General features: G+C 42.7%; 1 protein-coding gene across 8 annotated transcripts in view; it reads left to right on the forward strand.

The window, feature by feature from the left end:
• The window catches only part of FGGY (FGGY carbohydrate kinase domain containing), a 411,167-nt gene that overhangs the window by 212,568 nt on the left and 175,368 nt on the right, over window positions 1-23,231 (forward strand). The window contains exon 1 of one of the 8 annotated variants that reach the window (XM_059898879.1): window positions 13,447-13,537. The exons of the other annotated variants lie outside the window; for them this stretch is intronic. The gene's annotated coding sequence lies outside the window, so the exon portion shown is untranslated. Of the gene's footprint in view, window positions 1-13,446; window positions 13,538-23,231 lie in introns of those variants that run through there. 8 annotated transcript variants of the gene reach the window in all.

Below are 23,231 nucleotides of genomic sequence, written 5' to 3' on the forward strand. Positions count from 1 at the left end.
CCTATTATTGCTTCTTGGTAAAATGCAATTCATTTACTTGTTGTAACTTTCCAACTTCAGTTAGGCTTTATTTCTAATAATAATAATAACAGTAATACACTAATAAAACAAGAATCACTACCCTTATTGGTACTACCTTTCATGTGCCAAGTACTCTGCTGGACACTTCATATACTTTATCTCTTGCTTCTCATGATGATCCTACAAGGCTATCTGGTTATTTCCCATTCTGTACGTGAGGAAGCTGAAGGCAGAAAGAGTAACATTTCCACCATCACATAGCTAGTATTGTGGCAAGATTTGAACCTGAGTCTGACTTCAGAGCCCTTGTTCTTTTTCTTTGTACCAGTGGTTCTCAACCAGGGGGGATTTTAACTCCCCAGCCGCCCCCACAGTACATTTGGCGCTATCTGGAGACATTTCTGTGATTGTCATTTGGAAAGAGGAACTGGCATGGCATGTGGTGGGCGGAGGCTAGGAATGTTGCTAAACGTCCTACAGAGAGCTCAGGGCAGCCCCGAAGCAGAGAGTTATCCCGCCTCGAAGTGCTGGGAATGAGAAGTCCTACTCTAAACCGAAACCCTTCCAATGATAGTATTTCCCTTCATCAATTCAGTTTATTTCCGTAGAAGCCAAAACACAGCCCCAAATAAGGGTCTTACTGATATATTAGTACTTTGTCAAAATAGACTTTGTGAAATTAACTCTTCGGTGAAAATAGTTGAGATAAGACAGTAGAGTGAAGACTTCAGACTAGGGAGTATAAGATGATTCCTGCCCCTTCCGTCTTACCCAGAGTCTGACACGAGACCACTTGTCCAGCTTTCAACACGTCATATACACTCGCCTCCTTGCCTTTGGTCATGCTGTTCGCTCTGTTTGGGGTGACCCCGCTCCCCACCTAGACAGTCCTACTCATGTGTCAGCAGTCAGGCTACATGTTACTTATACAGTGGAGATGTCTCCAAACTGAACCCTGCTCTTAGAAACCAGGATTCACTCCCTCCTCTGTGTTTCTGCCACACTTTCACCTATTTCATTTTTCCCACCAAATCATGTTCACTCTGCCCATCATTCAGCATAGGACCCACAGAGTCAGTCCCCCGTGAATCAGTGAGTTAATTAAGATAATAAAAGTGAGAGGATTTTGAAATATACAAAACAAGGATTGCTAAATCCAGGTAGGGGAGCCTTTAAAAAATATATAGATACGTACAGCCTACCCGCGAAGGATCCTGAGTCTGAGTGTCTGGGGCGGGGCCGGGAAACCGATTATAGGATGGAAGTCGTCACCTGGTGCCCAGAGGAGACGGTTTGCGGGACAGGTTGGCACTGGGCACACAGGTCAGAAGCAGAAGTGATGTGCAACTCTCAGGTAGACAAATCAGACCAAACCACAGCTGTGCTGAGAAGGAGCCAGGCCCAGGCTCGGACCGGAAACTGGGGGCAGGAGGGAGTGTGTGCAACAAGAAAGAGAAGCTTGGATCCAAAGAGGCAGACGGTCTGTAAGGAGGGGGATTAGAAGAGCAGATAAAGTCTTGCCGGGCAATCTGGAAGGAGAAAAGCGGTGTCAGTGCCCAAGCAGATAGGGCGAGGATGACTCCGGGAGTTCCTGGATGTGAATCAGAAAGGGGGAGGAGGAGTTTGTTGGTGCGATTTTAAGGTTATTGTGTTAGGCTGAGGTTTGGTTTAATGAGAACCACTGCTGCCTGAGACCAGAGCAGCCACATGAGCCTTGGTGAGGGGCAGAGGGGATGGGGGGAAGGACGGCTTTGGGTTTGCTGTCCCCAGACCCCAGGCCTTCCCCGGAACACTGCGCTTCTCTGGACTGTGAGGGATGAGCCTTAGCTGGGAGACCACTCTTTTCTGTGGTCAGAAATCAGGGAGAAATGCAGGCCTGCGGGGGTACAGCCCCCTCCTGCTGTCCTACGCCTCTCTAAATCTGTGCCACACAACCCAGGATATGCAGCTATGAGCCTACCCTGAAGTGGTTAACTTCTTTATTTTATATACAGAGTCCTGTTTGGATAATGAGTGATCATAGGCTTAAGAACTAAAAGGTTGCTCAAAGACTTTCTGTATCAAATTCTTCAATATGCAGATGAGAAAACTGAAGCCCAGAAAAACAGTGAGTCATCCAAGGTTACCCCAGCAAATTACCGTCAGAGTTGAATTTAGAAACTGAGCCTCCTAATTCATTGGTCAGGGGCCCTGCCCCTGTTATGCCACACCATCTCCAAATTAGGAAAAGGGAATGGTTTTGGGTATCTGGAACTCTATCCGTCGTGGAAAATAAGAACAGGCAAGAAGTGGGTGTATTCACACCTGTGCTTATGTATATGTGCAGCTGTATATGCATTGCGTGTACATACACGTGTATGTGTGTATACATCCCTGTATGTGCGTATATGTTATTCCGTTCTACACATGATATCCCATTTAATGGCTGCAGTCAGGATCCTGGCTGGCTATCAGATAGGTAAACTAGTTGTTCTAAGCCACTCATGAGTAAGTCTCTTCCATTTCGTGGTCACAGTCTGCATTAAGGGTCTCCCTCAAAAGCTGGTAATAATAAAAATACCTGGCATTTCAAGTTCCTTCTGAAAAGTTCAAAACAATTGTTTTTGTTTCAGTCTGTGCCCAGCTTTGTGCTGGGCACTTAAATAGTCAGTGTCATCAGCTCACAACCACACTGTGGGCTGCCATTGTTTTCTGCATTTAATATACAAGGATATCAAGGTTTAATAACTTGTTTCAGTGTGACATTTCAGTAAATGATAAAGTTGGATCCTAGGTCCAAGTTTTTTTTTACTCCAGAGCCCATGAGCTTTTTCCTGCTTGCCCTTCTAGTATATTTATGTATGTCTAGGTATGTCTGTGCATTTACTTACCTTAGCCTATAATTACACAAACATATGTCTATATCTAAAACGGAAGATAGAGCTTCTATTAAACATTCTTCCAGGTAGGTTTGTTTCTAGATCCATTTTATGGATGAGAGAGTTGAGGCCCAGATTGGGGAAGGGACTTAATAAAATATACTTCAAACAGCACACGTGTTTGGGGCTCTCCCAGTCACGGGGAATAAGACCAGGCTTATTAGACCAGGCTGGCTATTTTTTGACTGTGTAGTGGAGAGATCAGTAATACTAAAGTTGATAATAATTTTGTTGATTATTTTTGTTGATTAATGTTGATATTAAACTTATCTGTGTAGTGACTTGCCACTTTCAAACCATCATCCTGGTATTTTTGCTTCCATTAATGGTTGAGCAAATGAACACTCCAGTAGGTGAAGGGATTTGCTTAAGGATACAGGATGAGGAAGGATTGGATCCAAGACTGTAATGCTGATCTGTCTCTCCCCGTCATTTCACATTTACTTTGGTGAAGACTTTTCATCAAACAATGGAGCAAGTGCTTCCTTCTAAACAGAGCAGAGTGTGTTGACTCAGTGTGAGTTCCTGTGCCCAGAGTCCCTGATTTCAAGCAAATCTCTGACCAACTCATCAGCTTCAGAACCTTATCTGGTATCCAGAGGGAATTTTTAACCAGAAGGTTCTACTTATTCACTCATGTATTAATATGTGACTGAAAAGATGAGCTGCTGTGTTCCTTCGCTGAGCTTGGGAACAAAAACAAAAACACACAGAATAACCCAGCCCCAGGTTCTGATGCTGCCAACCACCTGTTAGGAGGACTTCCCACCCCAAGTTCAAAAGGTAGAAGACTGCTGGAAAAGTGTTTGTTTGGGGACCCAAAGTCTAAGATTGCACTTGCGTCACTGGCTGTGAGAGTAGGCTTACCCCAAAGGTCCACTGTTTTTCATGGCACAGAAACTCAGCACATGGTGCTTCACATCCATGTAATAACCCTGAGCGCTAATGTTTACTCTGGGGCTTGCACATCCGCAGCTGTTGGTGGGAAAATGCACATCTCCAGTCATCGCCCCTCCGCGGCAGCCTCACATCTGAACCGCTGTCTGCTTCCTTATCATCTCCCCACGGGCCTGGGTAATTTCCTTGTTTTCAATTTTCTCTTAACTAAGCATTCATATGAGTCATTATAAAGGGTGAAGAGAAAAAAAGATTGTTTTTTCCCTGCACTGAGGATCTTGAGGATTGCCTCCTGGCATCCTGCAGCCAGTATAGATGTCTAGAGAAACTAAGAAAGAAAATTTTTGGGGATATAGAAACATTGTACTAGTCTCTAGTTAGATCTTTTAGTATCATCTCCCCGACCCCAGCTTGATAACTCTAATTTTATCATGTTGTGTGCTATGATATAGGAATGTGACTTCTAAGGACAGTGAAAATGAAAAAGTCTTGAGGTAACACAACAGTAATTAAGAACACATAACTGATTCAAATCCTGATCCACTTCCTGTCTGTGTGACCTTGGGAAGTCACTTGACACTTCATGCCTCAGTTTTTCCATCTGTGAAATGGGAATAATAATCGCACCCACCTCATAGAGTTGTTTGAAGAATAAATAAGCTAATATCTGTAAAGCACTTAGAACAGTGTCTGGTAGTGCTATGTGTATTTAGGTATGACTAATGGGATCTCAGCGGATTTACATCATGAATGATAGCAGTGAGCAAGAGAAATTCAAAGATTCATTCCTTTATTTACCAAATATGTGATATCTTCCTTTTATGTGCCAGGCATTGTTGTAGGGGTGTTGGGTATAGTAGTAAATAGAGACAAGTTCCTACTCTGTAGAGCTTCTATCTTGCTGAGGGTGTTCATAACCTTACATATAAACATATATGTGTATATTTTTATATACACTGTATGCATGCATGCATGTGTATGCACACACATGCACATGTATGGGCATGTTCATGCGTGTGCTTATGTGTGTCCACGTGTGTGCATTTGTTATACATATCTGTATGAGCATCCATGTATACATGTGTGTGCACAGATGTGCCTATATCTGCATGCTCATAAATGTGTATGTATGTCTGAATGCTTGTGTGTATGTTTGTGTATATGTGTGTGTGCCAGTATACACACACACACACACACACACACATACACGCTTGGATATATGTGTTTATGCATGTGTGGGTATATGTGTGTATATATGTATGTGTATAGGCATGCATGTGTGTTTATCAGGTACTGCTAAGTGTTATGAAGAACAGGTCTGTGTAAAGCAATGGAGAGTTCCAGGAGTTGCTGCCAGTACAGAGAGTTCTGGAAAGTTTAATCCAGAGTGGTGACATTTGAGGAAACAGACCTCAGTGAAGTGAGGGAACATTTTATGGTTTAAGAAGCAAGGTAGCAATTAATTTAATCAGCAAATATGTGTTAGGCCCATACTTGTATGGGCCTCAGATGCCATACAGGGCACTGGGGCTGCCAGAGATGAGCCAGTCCTCTCTCTAGAGGAGCTTAGCAGCTGGTGGAGAAGGCAGACCTGTCATCAGAAAAATCTCATTGTAACCTGCATGCTGCTTTTCCCGATGAGAGGGAAGTGTCACAAGAGGGCAGGGAATGGATCAACTAGCTCTGCCAGGACAAGTGAGAGAAGCATCACCTAGGAGGTGGAAACGGGATAAGCATTTCAAGAGGCAGGAACAGAATGTGAAAAACTTCAGAGTGTGGAACGGCCTGACTTCATCAAGGAGCATTTCAGTATGGGAAGCTTGCTGTTCAAGTGTGAGGGGAACAGTGAGAGATGGCTGGGAAGTCAGAGCCGTGTACCATGGTGTGGGCTCTGCGCTCCCAGCTTTGCCACTGGTTATTAACAAGTTGCTCAGCTGCTCAGTGCCTCAGAGTTCTCCTCTGTAAATGGTAATGACAGTAGCGCCTCGTCCGGCGGTTGCATTTTATAGACGCCTTCTCCTGACACATGGTGAGCCCTTAAGTGTTAGCTCTTCCAGGTCAGAAGCTCAAATGTAAAAAGCCTAGAATTCCAAGTCAAGGAGGTTGGATGCTAAAATTAAGTTGGATCAACCCTATCTATTCACATAGCTTCCTCAGCACTGATTGTCATGTGAAAACTATGTCAAGTGTTCTACATGAAGCATTTGCCTTTTGGAGTGCAGCTCTGATTTGTAATACCAATGGGTGATAGTGCAAAGGAACAGTTAGAGCAGTAAAAAAAAAACAATGCCAGCTCATTTTAAGCTTAGAACAAAAGTGTTCACTTCAATGGAATGAAGCAGATGTTTATTTTCCCAGTCCCTGGGAATTCGGAAATAACCCACTTGCTGCCAGGGCTTTGCCGTCTACCTTTGCAACGTCACTTACCCAACCTGCAGAAGCATAGCTGGAAGGGAAAGTGCATTTCCCCACCTCTGACTTCTGTATCTCAGCATCGTTGTTACTCATCCATCAGGCCTGAGGGTGGGCAGTGCTACTTTTCACTGTCTCCTACCCACTCTGATCTTGGCCACTGTCTCTGTGAGAGGAGATTTATCTCTGGTCCTGTCATCTCTCTTCAAATCCAAACGGAGAATGTACAAAGTCTGCCCATGCTCACTGTAGTCTGAGTTGCTGAGTGTTCTTCCAGAGCCCTTTAGGATTTCTGTGCCCATACTTCTGAATGTTCCATCTTCATTTTGTTGGTGGCAATGACAAATTTTCCCACATAACTTCCCTCTGTTCCCATTTTGGTTAGAAATGACTGTTTACTGAACACTGAGAATGGAAAATTCATAGAGGGGCAACGTGAGAAAATAGGTTATTTACACTATTTCCAATTACCCATGGTAAATCGAAATCATAACACAGATAATCCAAAAAAAATGAGTATTTTAATTTGAACATAGTTAGGTTTTTGTTTCGCTTGTTGGTACATCTGATTTCTGTCCTTATTTACGTATTGTAGTGGTTTTCAAATTTGAGTATGCGTAGTCAACTAGGGAATTAGTTAAAATGCAGATTATTGGGTCCCTGCAACCACCACTATGACAGATTCACACCAGTAGGTTTGACGGGGGCCTGAACATCTGCCTTGTATCTGGTCCCCACATGATCCTAATGGACTTCACCACTAACACCTTAAAAGAGGGCTTTTGTGGGAGGGCTGGTCTAAACTCAAGTTGGTTACAGTCAAAAGTCATCTGTATGTAATCCAGAAAGAACAAAACTGAGTCCAGGCTAATTGAAAGACTGCATTTTAAAATTTTTATTTCAAAAGCAGAGCAATAAAGAGCTCTTCCAATCTGGTACACTTACCATGATCTGGGCACCACCTAAGCGTTTACCTAGACAACACTTGATATGCGCAACAACTATGGCTGCGTACATTCTTCCCACCCCCATGTAAGGGCCACAGTGAGACTTACCTTGGCTCAGGCATGTGGGTGGGATGGGAGGAGAACCTCGAAGGTCTGTCTGACTCTAGGTCTCCTGTTCTTACCATCAGATAGCTTCAGCCAAGCCTCTGTTAACTGAGTTAGCCATGGACAATTTTTTTTTTAGTGTTCAATAAACAGAAAACTTGGAGCATCTTTGGATCAAATGCTCAGGTCTAGGGAAAGCTGTTTGTTTTAAAGAGATTGTGTTAGGCTGTTAAGCTGTATTGTTACAGTTTCCTGGGCTGAATTTAGCCTAGAGAGTTAAAAGTATGCCAGCCTTGTGACTCACTACTGTGAAAACGGAGGGGGGTGTGGACTCCGCCACCAGTATCAGTAACATGAGTGAAGACTCTATACACCTTTTATATTCAGGCCTCTCACCACTGAAAGTTGTAAAGAAAAACCCACATAGCTCAATTCTGCGAAATGCATTAAATATTCTGGAATAATTTGGCTCTTATTCACACATTGTCTGCTTTACTGTGGTGTAACCTTATTGCCCAGCCTAATGCATGTGGGCTAATAATTCTTTCCCCATGTGCCTGTCTCTGAATGTAACACATAGACAATAACATTTAGACACTTAAGTAGATGATTATATTACTGTCTCCCCCACTTAGACTGTGAGCTTCTTGTGGGCGTTGTATCTGGTCATATTCATCTCTGTAACTTCAGACCCCAGCACTTAACCCAGGAAGCATATGCATCAGTTAATGTTTTTGTCTATAAACAACATGTTGTGGCAAAGTCAATGACGTAAAGAAATAGAGATATAACATGAGGACTAAGTTCTATAGGAATTTGAGAAAGGGAGAAGTCTCTTTCAGTAGAAACATTAAGGCAAGGGAAGACCAAAGATACTAATATTCCTTGAGTGACTTCAGCATGGCAGGAATGTGCTGGGTAGGCTCCTTGTATGATCATCACATCATCCCCAGCCGCTTGTTCAAGGTCACGCAACTAGTAATGAGAACCCCAGAACGTCAGCCGCCATGGTCCTTTGGGGAAGTGGGAGGGGTAACCTGTGAACCGTACCCAAAGTAATGGGTATCTTCTCCACTGGAAGCAATGAAATGTAGAAGAGTCTGGATGGAGAGAATAGCAATAGCATATGTGAAGGCACTGAAATGTGTTGAGAAATGGCAAGCGTTTCAATTTGGCCAAAGCCTGTGATATCTATGAGAGATTCCTGGAAGATGAAGCTGTCAGGGTCAAATAGGTGGGGAGAGAATGGCAGTACTTGAGCACCATGTTGAAAAGTCTGTGCTCCCCGGCTCTTCTACCCAGGCATTGTCAAGCCACTGAAGGTGGTTTTAAGCAAGAGACTTATTCCACGCAGGACTTATGTATTTCTATTCACAATAGTTTGGGAAGAGGAAGATGTGCAGGAGAAGGGGTAGCCTGAAATAGGGTTGTGGCAGAGGGCCTTGAAAGGAAGACAGGGAATTTGACATCTTCTTCCTTCTCCCCCTCCCCTTCCCCCTCCTTCTTCTTCTTTCTAAATCCATTGATTAGGCAAGAGTTGTTTACAATTTTGGATGCTCTTTATATTTCTCCTATCTATTACTAAATTAAATGTATGAAAGTATCTTTTTAAATTTGAAATAAAATTTCTCTCATATTTGGCAGTAAATAGTAAATAACTTTTTAACCTTAAAGTAGCAGAGGAATTCATCCAGTTTCTAAGCGGGGCTTTCATTAAAACCTATTGTCTTTCATGGAGATATCCACTTGACTTGAGGGGCCATAATCAAAAGAGAAACCCAAAGAATTGGGCTTGATACTTCTACTGCTTTACATGCTGGACATTTGCTGATTTGAAATCTGCAGCTGAGACTCTGGTAAGGGTAAGTGAAACACCAATTTGGTAATCTCTCCAGGCTGGAAAGACAACAACTTGAGTTCAGGGATCATTAAGGATGAAGAGTACTGATAAACACCCTAGGCTTTTAGTTGGGACCATAAGAGTAAACTGAAAAAGACAAACTTTACAAAGGCTGAAGCCTGGCTTTGAATCAACTCAGTGCTTGATTAAATTCTGTTAATCTGTCCCTACTTCAGCTAGCTGCAAGAAGGAAAATTATATTTTTTCTGGAGGAAGATAACATAATCAGAGGTTCAACTTATAAATAAAATTTTTCATATACAATTTCTCTATAGAACAATCTAGTTATACAAAATATAAGAATTTTCATAAAACAAGAGAAAACCCAAACCCACAGAAGATCCAGATGTTGGAAGTATTATACATGGACATTAAAGTATCTTTGAGTAATTTGTTCAAGAAATTATAGGAGAAGATGGAGAATTCAGAGAACTGGGAGTTATAAAAAGAACCGAATAGAAATTGTAGAACTGAAAATGCAGTAATTGAAATTAAGAACTGAAGAGATGGTATACAGTTAACAGCAGACTCAATATAGCCAAAGGGAGAATTAGTGAACTGGACAATAGGTGGGAAAAATATCCATGCACACTAAAAAATATCTGTGGAAAAATATCCATGTATATCCATGCTGCAGCACAGTATACAAAGGATAGAAAATACACAAAATACACAAAAGAGTATGAGAGATGTGCATGGTAAAGGGGTCTAGCAGAGATATAATTGGAATCTTAGAATGAGAGGAGATATATAATAAAGCAGCAGCTATATTTGAAAAGATAATTTCCAAAAGTTTTCCAAAACTGGTAAAAACACTCAAGTGAATTATTTTAACATTGGAAAAAAACTATTAGTGCAATTTCATATTTTAAAAAAAGAGGAAAATGATATGATAATTTTAATAGTTGTTTAAAAAAAGGTCTTTCATAAAAAAATTTAAGACAGAGTCATGACTTTAAAAATATCTCGGTGGGCTTCCCTGGTGGGCGCAGTGGTTAAGAATCCACCTGCTAATGCAGAGGACACAGGTTCAAGCCCTGGTCTGGGAAGATCCCACATGCCGTGGAGCAACTAAGCACATGCACCACAACTACTGAGCCTGCACTCTAGAGCCCGCGAGCCACAACTACTGAGCCCGCGTACCACAACTACTGAAGCCTGTGCACCTAGAGCCTGTGCTCTGCAACAAGAGAAGCCACTGCAATAAGAAGCCCGCTCACCACAACAAAGAGTAGCCCCCGCTTGCCGCAACTAGAGAAAGCCCGCGCTCAGCAGCGGAGACCCAGCACAGCCAAAAATAAATAAATAAATAAATAAATTTATTAAAAAGAAAAAAGAATCTTGGCAAACGAAGAATAGAAAGGAACTTTCTTATTCTGATTAAGGATATATAGAAAACAAAACAAAAAACCTAATTCAAACATTAGACTTAATGGTGAAATAACACTTTCCCATTCTCACCACTTCTATTCCACATTTTATTGTAGGTCCTAGCCAGTGCAGTAAGTCAAGAAAAATATAAAGATTAGAAGAAACAAATAAAACTAACATCATAGATGACACAATAACACACATATAGAAATTTAAACATTTTATAGATAAAATATTAAAATTTATAGATAATTCAGCAGGGGTGCTATTCAAAAAGTCAAGACAAAAATAAGTTTCATTTTTGTAAAGAAGAAACATTTAAAACAATAAAATTTTAAATAGCGTAATTAACAATAATATAAGAAATCTAATACCTAGGAGTAAATTTAACTGCACATGTGAGAGACATCTATGTAGAAAGCTGTAAAACATTATTGAGAGAAAATGAAGAAGACACAAATAAATGGAGGGATATATGATGTTCATTGATTGGAAGATGCAATATTACATAAATGTGACAGTTCTCCCTAGTTTGTAGTGTAGACTCAATGAGTCCAGTTCAAAATTCTAGCAGATTTCTGTGTGAGGGGCTAGAAATTGATGATCAGATTCTGAAACTTTTAGGGAAAGAGCCAATCATAAGACAACCTTGGAGAACAGCAAAGTTGGGAGGACTTAATACTAACAGATATAAAAAAACTTGTTATAAAGTAATTAAGGCTGGTATTAGGGCAAGGGTATAAAAAAAACTTGTTATAAAGTAATTAAGGCTGGTATTAGGGCAAGGGTAGACAAACTAGAGGAAAAGAGATTAAGGAGTCTAGAAACAGATTCACAGTTAATTTATGACAAAGGTAGTACTGCAGAGCTGTGAGGTATGTTAAGTGGATATCAATATGGGAAAGATTGAATGTTGCCCCTTGCCTTATACCATACAGTAGAGTTTATATACAATTTATAGATAATGGAATATTATTCGGGCATTAAAAAGAAGGACATCTTGCCATTTGTGACACATGGATGGACCTCAAGAACATTGTGTTAAGTGAAATAAGTGAGACAGCAAAAGGCAAATACTGGATGACTGTATGAGCTCTCTTACATGTGGAATCTAAAAACAAGCAAACAAGCAAACAAATCCCAAGCTCATAAATACAGGGGACAGGTTGGTGGTTGCTGGAGAAACGGGGGAGGGGGTCAGAAGGTACAAATGAAAACTAAGAAATGAGGGGTGGATACCAAACCTTCCCAGCTAAGTTCTGATAATTGACAGTGGTTCAGTACTTCAGTGAACTGTGAAAATGACTTTGAACCCTTTAATCGTTTGTATTTTTTACATGTTCCTCCCTCTGCCAGGGTAAGAGTAAAAGCAAAAATTTACTCGTTTCCTGTTGTGTTTTTTTTCCCACTAGAGGTTTTCTTTTCTTCCCACTATTATAGTTCAAGTTTTATCCTGACAAATTCCAGGACACTAGTCAAATTCTTTTTCTTTTTTAAGGAAATTTGGTTGCATTACTTGATTGATAATAGCCCAAATGGACTCAGGCCACACAGCGCCATAGAAAGAGGATGGTATGAAGACGGAAAGAACACCTGTGGACCTGCCAGAATTTAGTCTGTAGGTTGGCACGTAGATGGCAGAATGTGGGGAGGGTGTGGATGATGATGAGGACCAGCAAGCTTTGGGGCACTGCGCCCAGTGACAGCACAACAGGTGTGCCGGGGCGACGCAAGGTTGGAAGGCCCGGCAGGCGGAAGCTGCTTCATGTTGTCTGTTCGGTTGCTGCCTCTGGTCTGCGCTGCAGGTGGCCTTGGGAGTCGTCTCTCCAAAGAGCCCACAAGGAGATGCGCTGACATGGACACACTCCAGAGGTCTGCCCAGAGGTGCTTCGAGAAGACGGACTGAGTGTTATTTTTTAAATCACTCAAGAATTCTTCCCTTTAGAATACAGAACTTAGAAAGAGAGCAAAGGAAGAGTGAGAAATAATATGAATATACAGCATATATCCAACAGAAATGTTGGCTACCAAAAAACCGCCCAAGAATACCCACAACTCCATTTCTACAGTCTCATGGTTGGAAAACATGATCTCCAGAGCCAGACTGCCCGAATTCCTATGCCACACCATCACCTGCTCTCTGTGATCAAGGGTCATTGACTTACTGCTGGCTCTCAGGTTCTCATCTCCAAGATGGGCCTCATAACAGTAATTGTGAGGATCCAATACCACGGTAATTTCCATAAAGCACTTAGAAGAGCTCCCTACATAGGTATGGACTGTTATGATGATGGTGATGTAGAGAAGACCTAAGGCTTTTGAGGTAGGCTGCAGCGGGACCCAGGGTGAGTGGCCACAGCCAAGGTGGAAGAGATCTCTGACCATCAGCTCAAAGGGGAAAAAGGTCCTCAGTGGAGAAGCCCGTTTGGACCCACATGGGGTGAGTCCATTCCTCCTGCTAGAGACTTGCTGTGCCCCTGTGGCAGCCGCGGTTAGGCTGCTGGGTACCAGTGTCCTTGGCTCCCAGGAGACTGTAAGCCCTTTGAGGACAGGGATTATGCTTTTTCAAGCATTATTTCCCCTGCAGTGCTGAGCGCGGTGTCTCATGGAGAGTTGTGCTCAGTAAAGGTTTATCGAATTGGATCCTACTGAACGGAGGAGGGAGAGAATATTATTCGGGGCCTAACATGTGCCAGCACTTTTCTTTCAAAACAAGATTGTATTTTTACATTTTACTTTGAAATCATCACTTCCCTTTTACAGAGGAGGTACTAGAGGCTCAAGGAACTCCACTCATTTGCCTGAGGTCATGTGGCTGGAAATGACTCTCTGAAATCCAGTGCTCTTTTCAGGCCATTGCCCTGTCCCCCAGGGCCTGGGAGACAGGCACAGAGAAAAGAGAGCAGAGCCTGGCTGGAGAGCAGAGCCCAGGGCTGCTGTCCTGAGAACGTGGGTGTCAGAAGCAGGTGCGTAGGTGGAAAGGGAGGGCTGAATCTTGATCTCTGTTGAAGCAGCGATGTCGTTTCAACTACAGTTTTTGAAAAATGCCAGTGTATTCCTGTGGGATTTGCTGTAATTCATTTTTGCTCTCCTCTTCCACACTATTTATTTACCTAAGCCTTTGTTCTCTTTGAAACTATTTGAGCCACATGTCATTCATTGTGTTAAAACCCTGGGCCCTTTATCCTGCTCAGGTTTTTTTTTCCTCTCTCCAGCTGCTCTGCATAGCACTTAATTCTCTGACTCTCTGGCCTGACTCTTATCCGGCAGTAGGTCGCCTTACACTCCCACCCCCATTCTCCCGGGAATGGGGGCCAGGAAAGGAGGATCCAGCTTCAGACTCTATTTTTCTTTTCTGTCTCCTTGTTGTCTAAAGCATGAGGCAAGGTTAGATCAATCAGTCTAGGTGTGGTGAAGCCCCGTGACCCTCCCCAGGGGAAATCCTAGCCCCATAGAGACTTGGCTGGTTTTGGCTCTGGGAGTGAATTCCAGGCTTTGAAGAATCTGTCAATGTTCAACTAACCCCACAAAACCTCTGGAAGTTTTTGATGGAACCGAAACTCCCACCAAGGGAGGAGGCCCTGAGCGTGGCATCAGAGGCTGGGGAGAGAGAGAGAGCCAGGGAGCCAACTAAGATCTTTTCCTCTGAAATTCAGGCCTCTTCCCCAGGTTCAGGTGTCCTAAAGAGTCTGTCTGAGCAAGTCCCATCTCCCCTTAGCATTTTCCTGAAGCCTCTCACTGGCCTGCTCTGTGTCTTTAAGGGGATTGTCAGGGTGCCTAGTGCCTTTCTCACCTGCAAGGAGCCTTCAGATAATTTTATGAATGAGACCATTTGTCTAGGGGCAAGAAAAGATTGCTGAAGGAAACCTAGTCCTGCTGTCTCCTGGGAGAAGTTGGATACTGATATTTATTTAGCAGTTGTTCTGTCTTGCCTTATGTGTAGGGTGACCACGTATTACAACTTGCTCAGGACTTGGTTTGGTACTTCCTGGGACACTGGGAGTACAGTACTAAAAGCAGGAGTAATGACCCTGTAAAGTAAATACCATTACTCTCACCTCACACTTGAGAAAACTGAGGCTCAAAGAGGTGAGTTAGCTTATGGCAGGCTGCACAGCACACTTGGGGTGGACCTGGGAATCCAGGACTATAAATTGTCTGACTTCAGACCCTGAGCTTTGTCCAACCACGTTCTTCAGAATACAAGGTTGCATCTCCATCAGACTGTGCAGCCCAGCAGCTCGCATCATCTCTTTCTCTCTCCTGTGTCTTTGTTTAACTGTCTCTTTTGTCTCCAGGGCTACCTGAAATGCCTTTCCTTTGCTGTCCCCTTCCCCTGCTGACTGAGGAAGCTCCTGGCTCACCTCCTCCAGGAAGCCCTTCCTGACCGTCCAAACTAGGTCGGGGTCCTGGCTCCACGCTTTCATTAGTCGTATTCAGGTCTGAGTCACTGGTTGTCCCATACTGTCTTATAAGTGTCTGCCTGTATGCCTTTCCAGCCCTCCTAGACTGGGGTCTTGTAGAATAAAAGGAAACAACTTTCATCTTTAGAGTTCTAGCTCCTCACACAGTGCCTGGCTTATAATTGGAGGTCAATAAATAGCTGGTGAATTAATTAATTTATAAAACATCAGAAGACAACTGTGTGATTTAGAGTCACAGTTTGAGATCTATTTAAGGATTTATTCCTTAAGATACATTTGTGGTACTTGGACCAGTTCTCTTATTTTAATTTTTTTTTTTTTTTTATAGTGCTGCAATGAACATTGGGGTGCACGTGTCTTTTTTTGATTTTTAATTTTAGAAAGTAAGTAATTTTTTGTGAGTTAACTTGGCAGTTTAGATTGGATTTCAACTTGACCCTTTACCATGTCTAATGCCTGCGAGTGAAAAATTGTCTTTTATGAGGTCGCAGGTGAGAATGTCCAAGTAATCTAGAGGCTGTGTTGAGGTTAGGAAGAAAGGAATTTCTGAAATCAAGTTTTTGCTTTGTCTTTACTATGGATTTTGCTAGTGTTCTCTGAGTCTCAGATTTCCAAGTTATTACCTATTAGCCTACCTTTGAGATTCAATCTTTCTGGGTAGAAGGGAGGAACAGAGTAGTGAGACCCAGTTATCTGAGGTTTTATGCTTTGTTCTCTGACCCTCCCAAAGCTCTTGTATTGACGTCTGATGGGTGCAGGTCATGGATGAGTGTAGCACTTAGACAGAAATGACATTTGCCATCACCAAGTTGAATTGCAGGACGAATGGTGCTACATGTTATCGTGGCTTTAGGGATATAAACAGCTTTTGGTTTATTATCAACAATGTTTAAAATGTTAGCCTGGATCATGCCTACTACCTGGTACCCCATTTTCTTTATTCGCCTGAGCCCCCCATTATACTGTCATCAGTTGTATACTCAAGGACAGAAAACAAATGTTCCAGTCAATCTAAGTAAGCCCAGATCCCTCTGGCAAAGCACGCACCATGCTAAGAGGGAAATGCCTGAACTGTCAGTCCAAGCCCTGCTCTTAACACCAAAGACAGAGTGGTCAAGTGATGACAACAATGGCACAACTATGTGGAGTAAACTATGATCCAGGTACCGTTCTCCTCACCTCATCTTCACAATAGCCCTATAAGCTACATTCTGTCATCATTCCGATTTTATAGACGAAGGAACTGAGGCCCAAGAAGATTAAGTGGCTTAAGACTTGCAGCTTGTAGACTTGAAGTCAGGCAGTCTAATTCTAGAGCCCTCATTGTTCACCATTATGCCCTAAATAGTGCAAATATCTAGTAAAGTCTGTTCGCATCTCATTTAAACAAAGACCTTCCCTATTATGTTTCCAGCTCTGTGGTGGGGTGGAGTGTAGGGGACAGGGATGGTGGCAGTGTCAAGGTGTGTAAAATTTCTTTGTAGACTTTTTACATGGGACTTTTTTAAAAGGTGAACCTACTTTAGGATTTAGATTGGATGCATTCTAAATGGCATTTCTTTCAAAGCCAAGGTGATGCTTCATTAAACGCTGGGATCACAGAAATCTTTTCAGCTGTTTCACTCCCTTTCATGTGTTAGGATTGAGATGAACCCTTTGGGCTTGCTTTAGTGGATTATAACAATAAATCCTGAAAGAGATCTGAGTTCAGCTCTGCTGTTTGTGAGTACTTAGAATTCTTATAAGTGGTTGTAAAGAAAGGAACTGGTTTCTGTAGCTCCATGAGATTTAAAGTTGGGTGGATCTGCGTGTGACACCGTCCTCCCCACTGTAACTCTGGGAGAGCTTGGACAAGTTCCTTGAACAACTTTTGGTCTCATTTTCTGAATTAGTAAAGCAGTGTGATAATAACTACCTCTCAAGCTTGTTATAAGAATTTAATACAACAATATTTGTAAAGTGTGAGGCACAAAGCAATCTTCCAATAATCAGAAGGACCATAGGACCTTTACTTTTTTTTTTTTTTTTTTTTTTTTTTTTAGAAGTGGTCCCTGATCAGATTCAGGGCCAGTTGCTTCTCGGAATGTTTTGGTGATATTCTTTTTAAAGCTTAATTTTTATTTATTTATTTATTTATTTATTTATTTATTTATGGCTGTGTTGGGTCTTCGTTTCTGTGTGAGGGCTTCCTCTAGTTGTGGCAAGTGGGGGCCACTCCTCATCGTGGTGCGCAGGCCTCTCACCATCGCGGCCTCTCTTGTTGCGGAGCACAGGCTCCAGACGCGCAGGCTCAGCAATCGTGGCCCACGGGCTTAGCTGCTCCGCGGCATGTGGGATCTTCCCAGACCAGGGCCCGAACCCGTGTCCCCTGCATTGGCAGGCAGACTCTCAACCACTGCGCCACCAGGGAAGCCCAGGACCTTTACTCTTTACCAGTGATTCTGACAATTCTAAACAAGGTGTGTTGTGAGGCTCCAGTAAAAGTTTTACCGTCACCCATGAGTTGTCCCTCAAAACTCTTCAGTATCTTTCACTGTTAGGTATATTTAAGGCATGGAGTATTTGCCCATGATTAAATCTCCTACCTTATCTAGAAAATGTCTTGTGTTTTACCAGTACATGCCTTGTGCCACACACATTCATTCCTTTGTTAAACAACAACAACAAAAATTGGTGAGTCTGCCCTGGCCTCCATCGGCTCACAGTATGGTAGAAGGAGACAGCTGTGCAAACAAATACGTTACAGATTCAATGATAGAGTCTGTACCGTGTCAGAGGGTGGGGCATAAGGAAAGAGGCCTGGCCAGTTTTCTCTGGCTGGGGTGCCCAGGGGGATGGGGGAAGACACGGTCAGGAAAGGCTTCTGATGAAAGAGCTGGGTCTTCACCATGGAGTCTCTGTTCCCCAGGGAGATTGTTTGGGGATGGAGTGTACTGTAGAAAGAACATTCTAAGAAGAAGGAAGAACATGAGGAAATGTTCAGTGGCCTGGCCGAGCAAGGCCCATTCAGGAATAAGTAGGAAGTCTCTACACTTATGCCAAGCACTCCTGTAGGTCCTGGATTTCATAGTCCCATTTATTGAGTACTGGTAGGTCCCACATACATCTCACTTAATCCCTACAGCAATTTTATAAAGTAAGAGTTGTTATCCAGAATCTTCAGATATGGAAGTTGAGGTTCTAGAGATCAAGGCATTTGCCCAAGAACATGTCAGTGGGATTCAAGCCTAAGTCTGAAGACAATAATATAGCAACAGTAATAAAAACAGCAAGGATTCCTGTAGTGTGCTAGGCACACTCTAACCAGCGCTGTCCTATGCAGCACCCACTAGCCACATGTGGCTACTGAAATTAAAGTGGAAAATTCAGTTCCTCTATTGCACTAGCCACATTTCAAGGGCTCAGTTGCCACCTGTGTCTGGTGACTGCTCTATTGGAGCACGCAGATAGAGAACATTTCCATCATCTCAGAATGTTCTCTGGACAGCATTGGTCTAAGCACTTTACACATGTTAACACATTTAATCCTTATAACAGTCCTATGAGGAGGATACTATTCAAATTGTACAGATGTGAAAACTGAGGCATAAAGGAGATAAGAAACTTAACCAAGGGCCCATGATGAATGAGTCCAGGTTTTTAAGCACAGCAGTCTAATGCCAAACCCATATATTATTTTCTATATAAAATGAATGAATATTAGTCAAAAGAATAAATTCAGTATCTTCTTGTGTAGAGGCTGGTGTTTGGTCCTCTTCAGAGAAAATGCCTTTGATATGATTCTTACCATTCCGGGAGCTTAGAGTTATTGAAGCAGGCTTTGCATACGTGAGGCTTTGCATACATGAGGATCCAGAGAGCCTTCTCCCCGGGGACCCTATAAAGCTCTTGGCCAGCTTAGTCAAACAACTCATTTGATGGAATTTATCAGTCAGTTCATTCCTCCAAATGGCCGATTCAAGAGTCTCAAGTTGATAACAGTCTTAGGTAATGTTCGAAATCCTTCGTGTCCTTTTTTCCTTCAGAGAGGGTATCTGGGGCTGTTATTTTAAGAGCACCTTTTTCAAGATACCAATCCATCCAAAGCAGACCTTTTTTATTTTTCAAACATAGGGAAAAAACTTCAGACTAGGAGACTAAAAATCCTAGTTTGAGCCCTGCTTCTGCCTCCAAGTAGCTAAATAAACTTGAGTAAGTTACTTTACCTCTCTGAAATTCAGTTTCTTCAACTGTGATCTCAAAATAAAATAACACATAGGATTTTTTAAAAGCTACATGAAGGGTACAGTGTTTAAGGATGCTTTGCAAGCTATAAAGTACTTTATATAGCTATAAAGTATGAGATAATTATAGCACAAATGCTAGAGCTTGGGATGTTTTTCTTCTATATAACCTTTTAAAGTTTTCAAAGCAGTTGTGGCTTGATAAATTACAGGATAACCCACTCTTAATCATAACATTTGCAAAATCTCTTTTTTCTTTGACATAAATAGATATTCAATAAATGTTTGGATGGAAGGATGGATGGTTGGTAGATGGGGCAGAGGGAGGGAGATAGCACATAAAGGAAAAGAAGTTTTAATTTTTTCTTTTAATTTTTCCTTTTTAATTTTGTGCTTTTAAAACATATTCCTTGATATGAACTGTGTTCTTGTATATGTGGAAGGGGAGGAGTCATTAAATAAAAGGCCCTGAATTGATTCATTGACTCAGTATGCTTGTTTTTCTGCTATTTGTTTTCCATTCAACAAAAAATTTACTAAGCAACTACCATTAGCTGATCATTGTGCAAGTTTCAGGGAAGACCCAGTTGAACATCTCACAATTTTATTTTTTTTGGTGCCTATTTCTTCAGCTGCTAATTTTGCCCTTTAAACTTTCTGAGGAATGCTGAATACACTGACACATGAACAGTCATGTGAAGGGCCCCAGCAGTGCTGAGGGCTGCGCTTATCAAAACCCCGTCATAGGAATTGTTTCCTGATGTACACGTGAGGCCCATGATCTCTCTATGGATTGTGAAATGTGTTTATGCAGAAAGGAGAAAGCTCCTCCTCCCCTTTGTTGCTTTCCCTACTTTGGGCCTCTTTTCCCCGGGTCGGCCCCTCCGCACTCTATGTGGCCAAAGGAAAAATGAGATATGTCAGGGCTGGGATTCATGTGGTCTCACAGAGGCATCAGCCCTGCACAGCTCTTGGATCAGATCAGTTAGGCAGAGTGCAGAGAACCTCTCTGGAGGGGAAATTGGGCAAGACCTGCCTCTCACCAGTGTTGTACCAGCCTGGCCTGAGGTTTTCTGGTTTTCTAAGTCTCCTCAGGACTCGAGAATATAGGATCTTGGGAGGGATTTTTTTTTTTTCCTGCCCTCCTGTTTCCAGGCAAGGAGACAGTGGACTTGGTATTTAAAAAGAATCACTGTGTATATTATGTACTGAAAATGGCTGGAAAAGAACCTCTATCTGTGATCCATTTCTCTCCTTGGGGATGTGAGGGAGCAGTTTAGACTTTCAGGTGGTTTGTGGCAGAATCAGGGCTCAAACCCAGATCTTCAAACTCAGCCCGTGGCTATTGCTAAATTTCCCTGGTGAACTGACACTTCCAACTATATTTCCTTTATATAAGACAAGTATCACTTCATAAAGTGAGGGATTCTAGAAAGAACATGGGTTTTAGGGTCAGACAGAACAAGGTCAAGGTGCCATATCCTGGCACTGGTCTTACATATCTGTGACCTTGGGCAAGTTACTTTGCTTCTTCTGTGTATGTCAAAGGGAAGAAAGAATATTTATATTTTGTAGATGTTGCAAAGATTAAATGAGACAATATTTAAAGATTTTAATGCAGTATCCAGCCTATCCTAGCTATCTAACATTTTTTCTAAAAATGTGGGAAGAATACAACTGTCTCTTGAGAAAGAGTTCAGATGATATTGATAATATTGATGGCGATAGTGATGGTGGTAGTAGTGACATAGCAACCATTAATTAATCATTTAATTTTAAACATTCCCTCTGTATCAGAGGCACCATGTGATATTGTTATCTTCTTCATTTTATAGCAGGTCTTTCTGTCTTCAAATTCCATGCTTTTTTCATTGTAGCACACTTGTTCCCAGATTTTAAGCCTAGTAATATCAACAATGAATCTGCTAACGAGAGAAGAAACAGAGAAATATTTTCCACAAATTTCTTTTTTCCCATGTTTAACCCCCTTTCAGCATTGAAGTACCCTGTAAGATAAACTTTGTCCATGGTTTACATATGTGGGACCAGTAAAGGCGGTCACCATCAGGAATTCCTTGAACTTACTTATAACACCGTGGACCCGCAATGGCCAACCCCTTTTCTGTCAAGGATCTTAGGATCAATATATTTAAGGCCACAATATTTTGAGATACGCAGATGAGTAAACATCATCCACCTGGTCATTGGGTTTTTATCTTAGAGAAAAACCTAAGACCTAGTAGTTCGGAATCAGACTACGTGGATGTGATTCTCAGCCCTGCTTCTGGTGAGCTGTGTGACCTTGGTTCAGTCACTTCTCATTTCTAAGCTTCAGTTTCCTCCTCTGTAAAATGAGGATAATAATAACACCAATCACATTCAGTGGTTGTAAGAATTAAATGAGACAGATGCAGAGAGAGAGCATGCAAATAGAGCTCAATTAAAATTATATCTAGGGATTCTTCCTGTTCGAAAGCCTTTGTGCCCTGGATGGGGAAATTTATCACCCAGGATTTCCCAGAAAAATGTAAAGCACTCTTAAGTACATAGAAAAGAGGGAATTTAATACACAAAAATGGTGACCCAGTTATGAAGGAGCCGTGAAGGGCTATATTCCCTGTGAAGCAAGCCAGGGGTCAACGGAATGGAAGCTGTTGCCACCCCTAGCTGGAGGAACATAGGAGGAGGTTGTGTAAGCAGAGGCGAGGGGCGGTGAACACAGGCCAAGTGGGAGCATTGGTGGCCCTGTCAGCAGAGCTGAAATCATGGAGGAGACGCAGCCACCTGACACGGGGGAAGCGGGGGAGATGCACTCTGGCTCTCCAGTGCCTTCAGCCCTCAGACCTCCTGGCAGGGCTGGCCTGGTGTCTGGGAACCACGGGCTGCAGGGGCAGCCCCACGATGCCGAGCAGAGCAGGGGACTTGGTGAAAACTTCAGGTTGCTTCCATGTCTTGGCTCTTGTAAGTAGTGCTACAGTGAACATTGGGGTCCATGTATCCTTTCAGATTATGGTTTTCTCCAGATATATGCCCAGGAGTGGGATTGCTGGGTCATATGGTAGTTCTACGTTTAGTTTTTTAAAGAGCCCCCATACTGTTCTCCATAGTGGTTGTAGGCCCTGCAGTTTTTCTTGTCCCATCCTGATCCCTGCATTGAAATGCTTCATCTAGGCTTCTCCCTCCCTCCCACAGGACCGTGAGCATCCCGAGGACAGGGACTGTCGTCTTATCCTCACATTCTCAGGCACTGGTACTTTCACCTTCTACTCTGTGCTGGCCACTGTGGTCGGTGCTGGGGGACTAAGCACGTGGGCGAGACAGTGCCAGCTTCCTGCAGCTTTTATGATTAAAGGAGAGGCAGACGGGCTGTGGTAGTTCTGTAAGTTACCAGTGTCTTGTATGCTAGCGAAGCCCAGGGGGGACTGGGAGCTGCATCTTTCCTGGAGGAACAGGGAAGCCTCCCGAGGAAGTAACATTTGAGTTAGGAAGGAATTGGAGTTCACCTGGCAAAGAGGCTGGGGAATGGCATTTCAGGCAGAGGGCAGAGCGAATGCAAAGGTCTGGAGGTGGGAAGGAGCACTGAGGATTAGAGATGGAGAGCGGGGAGGCACAGCCCGAAGCCCATGGAGCCGGAGGGAGCTGTTCTCTCCCGCATCCGGCTTCTGTGCTCTGCCCTGATGCTTTCCACCTCCTGCCTGTGTCCTAGCTGGGAATGTTTGCATGTTTTTGGCTCCCACATCACACCCAGTATATCGTTTTATGTGTACAAAGTGCTCGTTGGATATTTGAGTAAATGACAGGCGACTCAAGGCTCTAAATGGTCTCTCTAACTCTCCCCTCGCATTTATAACTTCACTTGCCCAGCAAATATCAAGGAACACAATCTGTGTGGAGAAGCAGCCTGAGCTTATACCATTTATGGGAAACTCTCTGCCACCTGGCATTCTTTCAACAGAAACTCACTGTCAGTCACTCTATCCTTTATACCGAGAGTTCTGGGATGAGTAGTACTA

This window comes from Balaenoptera ricei, chromosome 1 (assembly GCF_028023285.1).
Source record: "Balaenoptera ricei isolate mBalRic1 chromosome 1, mBalRic1.hap2, whole genome shotgun sequence".
In the NCBI taxonomy this organism is placed as follows: domain Eukaryota; kingdom Metazoa; phylum Chordata; class Mammalia; order Artiodactyla; family Balaenopteridae; genus Balaenoptera; species Balaenoptera ricei.